The following is an 8,889-nucleotide window of genomic DNA, read 5'->3' as shown; positions in this document are numbered from 1 at the left end:
TTGAGTCCTTTAGAATTTTGGAATCTTCAGAGAAAATCCTTCGGAATAGAATTCTCAAAGAACACACATTGTCCAGTGGCAAAAATATCTTGAAGAAGATACAACATGGAAAGATGGAGCGATCTTAAAGCAGGACTACCCTTACTACTTTCCAAAATAAGGACACATCAAATCCCTAAGTTGGGGAGTTTGTAATGTACCTTTTTTTTTCAAGAATTTTTTCATGCACTCAACTTTTTTTAATAAAATTTTAAGAGCATTATCAAGTGTATTGATAAGTGGGACTCTTTTCAAAACAATCAATTCTAAAATCGGACATTGTATATAGGAGATATTTTAATTTTATGTTTTAGATATTAGGAAAAAAGTGAAGGTTTTGGAAGCCCTTAACTTTAGGAAAGTGCGTGTTGAATATTTTTGTGGCCCTTGGGTAAAGGACTCCAAAAAGAGAGGCTGATGTGATCTTGCAGCTAAAAGTGGAGGATAATCAAGTTGGAAACACAAAAAACAATGATGCAAGAGAAACGTAGCTTAAAATAGAAATATGTGAAGCAAGGAGCCAAAAATCATGTGTCAGAAAGAACACACTTCAGATGCCTATATAAAGGGACCGGGGGTAAGAACAAAGAGCAAGAGAAATCTACAACAAAACTTTTTCATGGGGCGACTAGAGTACACCATCTCAGAAATTACAACATCGTTACCTCCTCCTTCCATGACCGAGGCATGGTCCTTTGTATACTTGGAACAAGGTTACAAAGCTGGCTTTGTTGGCACCGTTGGCTGCACACAAGCAACAAATGTTCACCAGAATTCAAAACTTTTCAGAGGGTCACCCATTTCCAGGTTGCCATCTTTAGTGTGGTCCCATAGGTCTCACACCGTAATGAGGGGCATCGCTCCAATATCACCACCTTTCCATCCCTGTAAAAAGCGATCTTCCCCTTTTCCCTTGCTGCTCTTATTTCCGGCATTACTTGTTGCATATGAGCAATCTGTGAGAGGGTGAGGTCATCTCCAAGAAAGATGCCAGTCTTCTTTAGAGTCGGTCTCTTCTTCAAGAAGTCTTTCTTTGCTTCCATGGAGGGGAAGCGGAGAATGAGTGCCCTTTCCTTCGAGGTTTCTCCGTTGCTCCCACTTTTCTTAGTGCCCACTCTCCAAGCCCTCGTATGCGTTTGCTCGTTGACTCCCACCAGATTCATGAGTTGTTTCACCTCTTTATCCACATTGTCTTGGTCTCTGAGGCCACATACCCTTATGTGTAAGGCCCGTACACGTCTCCTTTGCTCCTCTTCTAGTGTCAAGTTGATGATGGTTGGCGTGGGAGTGGGGGTTATTTCCTTGCCTTTCCCTTTCTTGACAATCTCGATCCATTTTTCGGCCTTTTCTGCTTTTTGTTGGGTCTTTGTGATGACATCTACCCACGAGGACGTCATTTCTTTTTGTTGCTCCCCACCTTCTTTGATGGCTCGCACTTGTTCCTTAATTGTGTTAAGCTCTTCGATGAAAGAGGGTTGAAGCTCTCCTTCTTCGAGGGCATTCTGCGATCGCACCTCTGCAAGAGAGAGAGAGAGAGAGAGAGAGAGAGAGAGAGAGAGAGAGAGAGAGAGGAGCCAAAGATGGGGGGAGATAGATGAATGTCGAAAACTAGATGAAGACTCCAAAAAGTAAGTGAAGGATCCATGGATATTCTAGAGTAGTCCTCTCTATGAATCCTACAAGAGGACATGTGTCGGGGTAAAGGTGGTGTGCCTCTTACCCCAATCGGATGCATGAGAGACGTTCGATTGTCCATCACTTGTACACACCTTATTCTGTACTAAATCAAATAATAAGGGGCTCTCTCACACATTGTGGTGAGCTGCTCCACCCACATCCTATGTTCTCTCTCTCTCTCTCTCTCTCTCCCCCCCCCCCCCCCCCCCCTCCCCCCTTCTGCACACTCATCGCATTCACGCACTCATAGTTGGTATTAGAGCTAATGGAAATCGCGGAGAGCACGACAATGTCAAGAGCTCGAAGGTGATAGATTGCCCTCTCTCGACGGTGGAGAGATCAACTAATCTTTGAAGCTTTGTGAGAATGCAATGGGGGCTTGTGAGCTCAGCTAAGAGTGATGTAGGCTCTTGTGGAAGCTCAGAAGAGAGTGTGAAAGATTATGTGTAGGTGAAGGTGCTACCTAAGTAGCATTATTTGTTATTGGGGAGACAAACAAAATGCGAATAATATGAGTATTATTCATTCACCTATATAATATGTCCGTTTCATACGTCGCCATGTCAACAAAGATGGGATGCCGTATAACGATGGAAGAAAGTTGTATATAAGGAGACAACGCTTCCTCTTTGTCACATTTGACACTTCAGAAGGTAGTCAATGTGTAGAGCAAATTTTACAAGTAAAACAAACATTGAAAGTTAATAAAATAGTTTTAAAATAAATTTGATAAAAAAATAATTCAAATTCTTCTTGATCAATGTTTGACAGGTATTTTTCTTTTAGGGTCAAATAGTATAAGCCTTGTATGTTGTGCAGAGCTCTCTCTCTCTCTCTCTCTCTATATATATATATATATATATATATATAAATAAATAAATAAAGAAATATATATATGCAAGGTGTTTGTTTTTTAGGAGTCACTTGCCATGTGCCAAATTAACTGACACTTGGAAGTGAATTAGTGAAATAATTTAGGGTATTGCCCTTGTGTGCAGAGTGTACACTCACATGAGGTAATCAGTTTGAGAAATATAACATAATAGAGGTTACTTTACTGAATTTAGTGTTCGATTTTGATGTGCAAAGATTTTCTCATGATTCAATGGAGGTGAAAGACTACCACAACTAGTATCTTCCAGCTTGAGCCATCCAAGGGGGCAAGAAATAAAGAAAGGGCGACTTCAGTCTCATCATTAATAAGATGCATTAGATGGAGAGGAGGCAACCAGTACCGCTTCGGCTCCAATTATCTCGTCCTCACTAATTTCATTTGGATGATACTCTCTTGCTCCAAATTTTTTGTTTCGTTTAATTTATTTGTACTATTTGAGTTCCTTTTTTGCAAACAAGTATAATTGGAAGGGTTACAAGGGCTATGGTTGCTTACCTTTTGCATGTTTTCATACTATTTCACATTGTTGAAGCTAGCTGATGGTATTGAAGCAGGGACATCTTCGTATGAATCACTCAATATGTCTCAGCAAGACACATACTAATTATTTCTCTCTACTATATATTTTCATTTATATATATCATAACCCATGATTTTTTGCAACTCCAAACTTATTTATAGATGAAGATGATGGTCGATAATGGTTGCATGCCTACGTGTAGCATTGCCACGATGGAGTTACTTCCCGTGGATGTTGCACTTTGGCATACAAACTTCTAGGTCATGTTGTTAATTTCTATATATACCTTTGCATTCTATTTTGATGATTTTCAACAAAAGTGTTGGGACATATAGGTTCCCACTACATTTTTATGTTTGTTGGTAGCTGAGTATGGTGCTTCATTGTCTCTCTCTCTCTCTCTCTCTCTCTCTCTCTCTCTCTCTCTCTCTCACAGGTGTAGATAACATGCCTCAAAATCCCAACCTGTCCCCCAATTGCAATTTGTATGCTTTTGACAATATTCACAAAGAATTTACCTTTGGTATATTAGATAATTGGTTGAACTCCCAAAACCTTGGCTGTATTGCGAACATATCTTGAAGAAAATAAGCCAAATGTACATGATTTAGGGTGAAGATGGGCAAGTCCGTCAAAATGACACAAAATTCCATTGCACATTTTCCCCTTGGTTGGAAAAAATGGTTTTGGAAGCACTCTTTGTCTTAGTATTATGGGTGCATGCTTTGTGATTCTTAATTCTCGCTAAGGAGTTTGCCTGTTTATGGAGAAACAACCTTCAAAAGTTGTACCTTCACAATTCATTTGTCAATGCTGCTTTCAAGTTATGGCCTTTTTCCTCATCTCAAGGACTTCACATTATGCTTATAGGCTTCTTTTTTTTTGGAATCTTCCTTGGGGGTTTTATGCAATGCAAGATCAAACAACTTGTGTAAAAGCCTTTGCCAGCTCTCTATATAAGTCTTGCCCGTTTTAATGTAGATTAATTACTCACTACCTTACTTAAGCTTTGCATATATTTTTGTTTTCAGAGGAACCACAGTAACTGTTTATGCTCCTCTTAATTTTGGTGGTGATCCTAGCTACCAAATTCTTTTGCTTCCTTTGCTTATATGCAATATATGTAAGACAACACTCTAACTACACTCTATATGGAAGGCCTTGTGATTTAATCACTTGTTTGGTATAATCTTATGATGGGTTTCTTGAATATCTAAAACTATGGACTTGTCAAAATGGAATTGGATTATGAAAAATGTTGAAGAATGGATTACAATTTTTTACTTACATCAGGAGGGGTAATGGCCTTTTGATGAATTACTACATTTCTAGGTGAATGATAACTTGGATTATGTAAACTTTAAAAATGATTAAAATAATAAATTACAAGCCACTTACATCAAAAGGGGTGATGTCCTTCTGATGATTACAAAATCCTTGAAAAAATAAAGTTTTTTCATGATAGGAGTTTAAGTTAAAATAATCTGAAGTAGGGCATGGATAACAATTATAGGTTTGTTGACATTTGTAATACGTATTCAAAGCTAATGAATCTGTTGTCCTGGGCATGATAACAACAAATAGGTTTGTTAACACCTGTAATACATATCCAAGGCTATTAATTTGTTGTCTTGCTTATATGGATTCAAGTGAGAATGCTATCTTTACTTAAGAGTATTTTGGCTTAGCTGCTGTCCGCAACAATGAAGTTTGACCTTTAGAACTCCACTATTTCTTGTACAAAAACACTAGAATGATGCTTCATTCTTATTGTAATGTACAAAAATGAATCTAAAATTGAGTCATATTTGTGCTAATCATTTTCCTTTTTCTAAAGGCAACTGTCTTTTGAACGTTATGTTCTTTCGTGTGTATGAACACACACACACACACACACACACACACACACACACACACACACACACACACACACACACACCGTACTAAGCATTGCCTCACTCCTTTGACTGTCGCCTCTTGCATGGGCAAGGCACAATCCAGCTTGACACCTGGCCCTTATAGCCTTTAATAATTAAACTCTCAATATCCAAGGGGTGGTTCACCCGATCTTTACCCCTAGATTGATAGTGTGCATGATCCCTCATATAGGATACATCACATTCCTTCCCCCTTAAAGAATTTTCATCCTCGAAAATTTCATTGGGAAGGGATTGTCCCAAAGTTGGGGAACTTTTTTCGAAGAGTGCTTACTCATTCCCATGTTGAACTCTCTTCATTATAATCTTTCCACTTAACTAAACACTCTTTACAAATTGTATTTCTAGTCATTTTTTCTCTAGTGTCAAGTATTTTCTCTGGTTCATGTGGAAGAGATTATCTATGAGTTCCACTATCTGATCCTTTTGAATACAATTCTCAGATTGAAGCAATTTATTTTTGAGTTTGCTAACGTGAAATACCAGTATGGAGTTTGTAAGCCATATCTCCAACTGTCTTTAGTATCGTGTAAGGTCCACAATACCTTGGTGATAATTTTGGACCTGGTCCCGTCTTCATGGTTTCAGACTTTTCAAGAAATTTCATATAAACTTCCTTCCCTTCCTCGGAGGACTTCTAAGAAAATCAGTATATGTCTTTGCTCTGTCTTGAGCCCTTTTAATACTGCCTTTGGCAAGTTTAAGCATTTCATTCATATTTTCTAAAAAGTCTTTAGCTCCTTCAACTTTTTCCTTTTGTAGTCCCACCACATAAGAAGCTCTAGGCTAAAACCCATACATTAACATTCATGGACTATATCCAGTGGAAGAGTGTTTGGCATTACTATATGCAAACTCTACTATAGGTAAGTACTATTCCCAATTAGTTTGCCACTTACTTACATATGCTTGTAGCATATCCTCTAGGATTTGATTAACCCTTTTAATTTGACCATCCTTTTGAGGATGCTCAGTTGTGCTCATGCTTGGTTTAGTATCCAACCTCTTAAAAACATCTCTCCGAAATTGGCTATCAAACTTCCTGTCTCTATCGAACACAATATTTGCTAGTAAACCATATAATCAATAGAGAATTTCTACAAATAACTAGCCAATTCAAGAGTTTTAACATCAAATTTGGTTGGAATAAACCTAGCCATTTTGTTTAATCTATCCACTATTACCTGGGTAGAGCCATGCCTCATGTGTGTTCTAGGAAATCCAACTATAAATTCCATAGAGATACTCTCCCATTTCCCTGAAGGAATTCTAATGGATGGAGTAGTCCTTCTATCTTAAGCCTTTCAACCTTATTGATCTAGAATCTATTTCGTTTAGCCACATATTCTAGGACGTCGTTATACATTCTACGCCAATAAAGTTTCCTTTTAACAAGACGACAAGTCTTGTTTACACTTACGTTTCCCGCACTTGGACTATCATGACACTCATAGAATATATGGCACCTAATCTCTTCATTTTTTGGGACACATGAATAGCCATCATATATGGATTTTTTTTCGACTTAAATCCTTCTAAAGAACCCGCCAATACTTCATTCTTATTGGAAGCTTCTTGTTCTGGATCCCCTTTCTAGATGGTTTCCCATATCTTAGAATGTGTAGGATCAAGCTGACATTTTCCTCTTAATGAGTGAAGTAGATCACTATTGCTAAGGGAATCTGCTACCACATTATATTTCTCTTTGGATACCTAAGCTCACAATTGAACTCTTGTAAGAGTTCAGCCCATCTAGCATTATGACCTTTCAATTATGTTTGATTGCAAAGCCACTTAATGATTTCTAGGTCAAACAACATCATAACCTTAGCACCATATAAGTAATGCTTTCATTTCTTCAATGCATGGATAATAGTATACAACTTGCTCTCATATACTGAGTAATTTTGTTATGCATGGTCTAACTTTTTGCTTTCAAAATTTGTTGGTCGATCCTCTTGAGTTGGAACTACACCTATAGCACAATTACTAGCATCTGTCTCTACAATAAAAGCTTTATTGATATCCACTATATATAGAATTGGAGTTGTAGATATTTCTACCTTTAATTTTTGCATACTTTTCTTTTGATTTTCCCCCACTCAAATGTTTTCCCCCACTCAAAGGTTTCCCACTTTCCTTTGAGTTGGTACGTCATGGGAACTGCTATCTTGGAATAATCCTTAATGAATTTACAATAAAATCCAAAATTCCTAAGAAGGCTTGCAACTCTTCTAAGTTCTTAGGTTCAAGCCATTGCAAGATAGCTTGAACTTTTTCTGGATCCATTCTGAATCCATCTTTAGAAATGACATGACTAAGATATTTCACTTCTTCAATAAAAAATTCACATTTGGATTCCCTTGCATAAGGGAATTTCCTTTGAGAAATTAGAACACTTTTCTAAGATGTTCTAAATGCTCTTCTCGAGTATGTTTATAGATGAGAATATGATCAAGAAAAAATACTACAAATTTTCCTAGGTAGGGCCATAAAACACCCTTCATAAAAGTAGCTGGTGCATTAATAAGCCCAAAAGGCATTAGCAAAAACTCATAATGTCCACATCTAGTCCTAAAGGCTGTTTTTGCAACATCTTCACCCTTTATTCTAACTTGATGATACCCATACCATAAGTCGATCTTAGTAAAATACTTGGCTCTCTCTAATTGATAAAAAAGATATTGCATTCTAGGCATAGGGAACCTGATCTATTGTGAGATTATTTAGTGCTCTATAGTCAATACGAAGTCGCGTAGTATGATCTTTTTTCTTCGCCAATAACATTGGCAAAGCCCATGGCGAATTGCTGGGTTTAATGAAACCTTTATGTACATAGTCTTGCAATTGTTTTTCGACTTCCAAGTGTTGTGCTTGGCCAAGTCTCTAAGGTGGTTTACAAATAGAGTTTTCATATTCAACTAAATCATAGCGTGATCTACTTCACCTCTTTTAGGAGGAAAACCTTTTGGCAAATCAATAGGAATATCATGTTTAAACTCTTCTAACAAGACTTTTAAATCACTTTCATAATCATTACGGAAAGACAACGACGAGTAAGAAACCTGATCTTTCATTTCCACATCAAAGTCCTTATTTACAATAGATCAGCACCAAAGCATATATACATCACAAGACCTTTTATTCACAAGTCCTTATGTACAACAGATCGACACCAAATCATATGTACATCACAAGACCTTTTATTTACAAGCTTTTGCAACTCAAGAGAACATATCAAAGGACTATTTTGTACATCATGAGAACCTTGTATAACAAACTTTTTACCTTCTTTTTCAAATCCTAGTGAGTTTTTATGGTAACTTTGTTTTAAAGAAGGTCCTAGTTCCTACAACCATTCCCTTCCCAAAACCAAGTCCACACAATCCATGTTCATAACTTGGAAGCCAAGTGTATCTTTATACCCTTGTATCTCAAGTTCCAAATTGGATACTACAGTATCCATATATTCTTGTATTCACCATGCATCATAAAGACGACATATTGGTAAACACTTGGTCGTTTTTGAGAAAGTTTTAGTTTCTTGACAAGAGCATAGTTTACAAAGTTGTTGTGGTAGAGTCATCTATCATGACTCTAACCCTTTTCCCATTTACAAATCCATGCATCTTCACTAGTTCATGCAAACTAAAACCATTTGATTTCCACATGTTGGTTGACAAATGATATTGATGCTCTTTGTCCTCATTCAAAACTTATATGGATTTATACGTTTCATTGCCATTTATCAAAAGTGTTTGGACCACATGTATTTGTCTATTTTTACGACTCTTGTCAAGCTTGACCTTTATCCTTTTCAT

This window comes from Adiantum capillus-veneris, chromosome 14 (assembly GCF_014529385.1).
Source record: "Adiantum capillus-veneris isolate H3 chromosome 14, ASM1452938v2, whole genome shotgun sequence".
NCBI classification, from domain to species: Eukaryota; Viridiplantae; Streptophyta; class Polypodiopsida; order Polypodiales; family Pteridaceae; genus Adiantum; species Adiantum capillus-veneris.
This window is presented reverse-complemented; position numbering follows the sequence as displayed.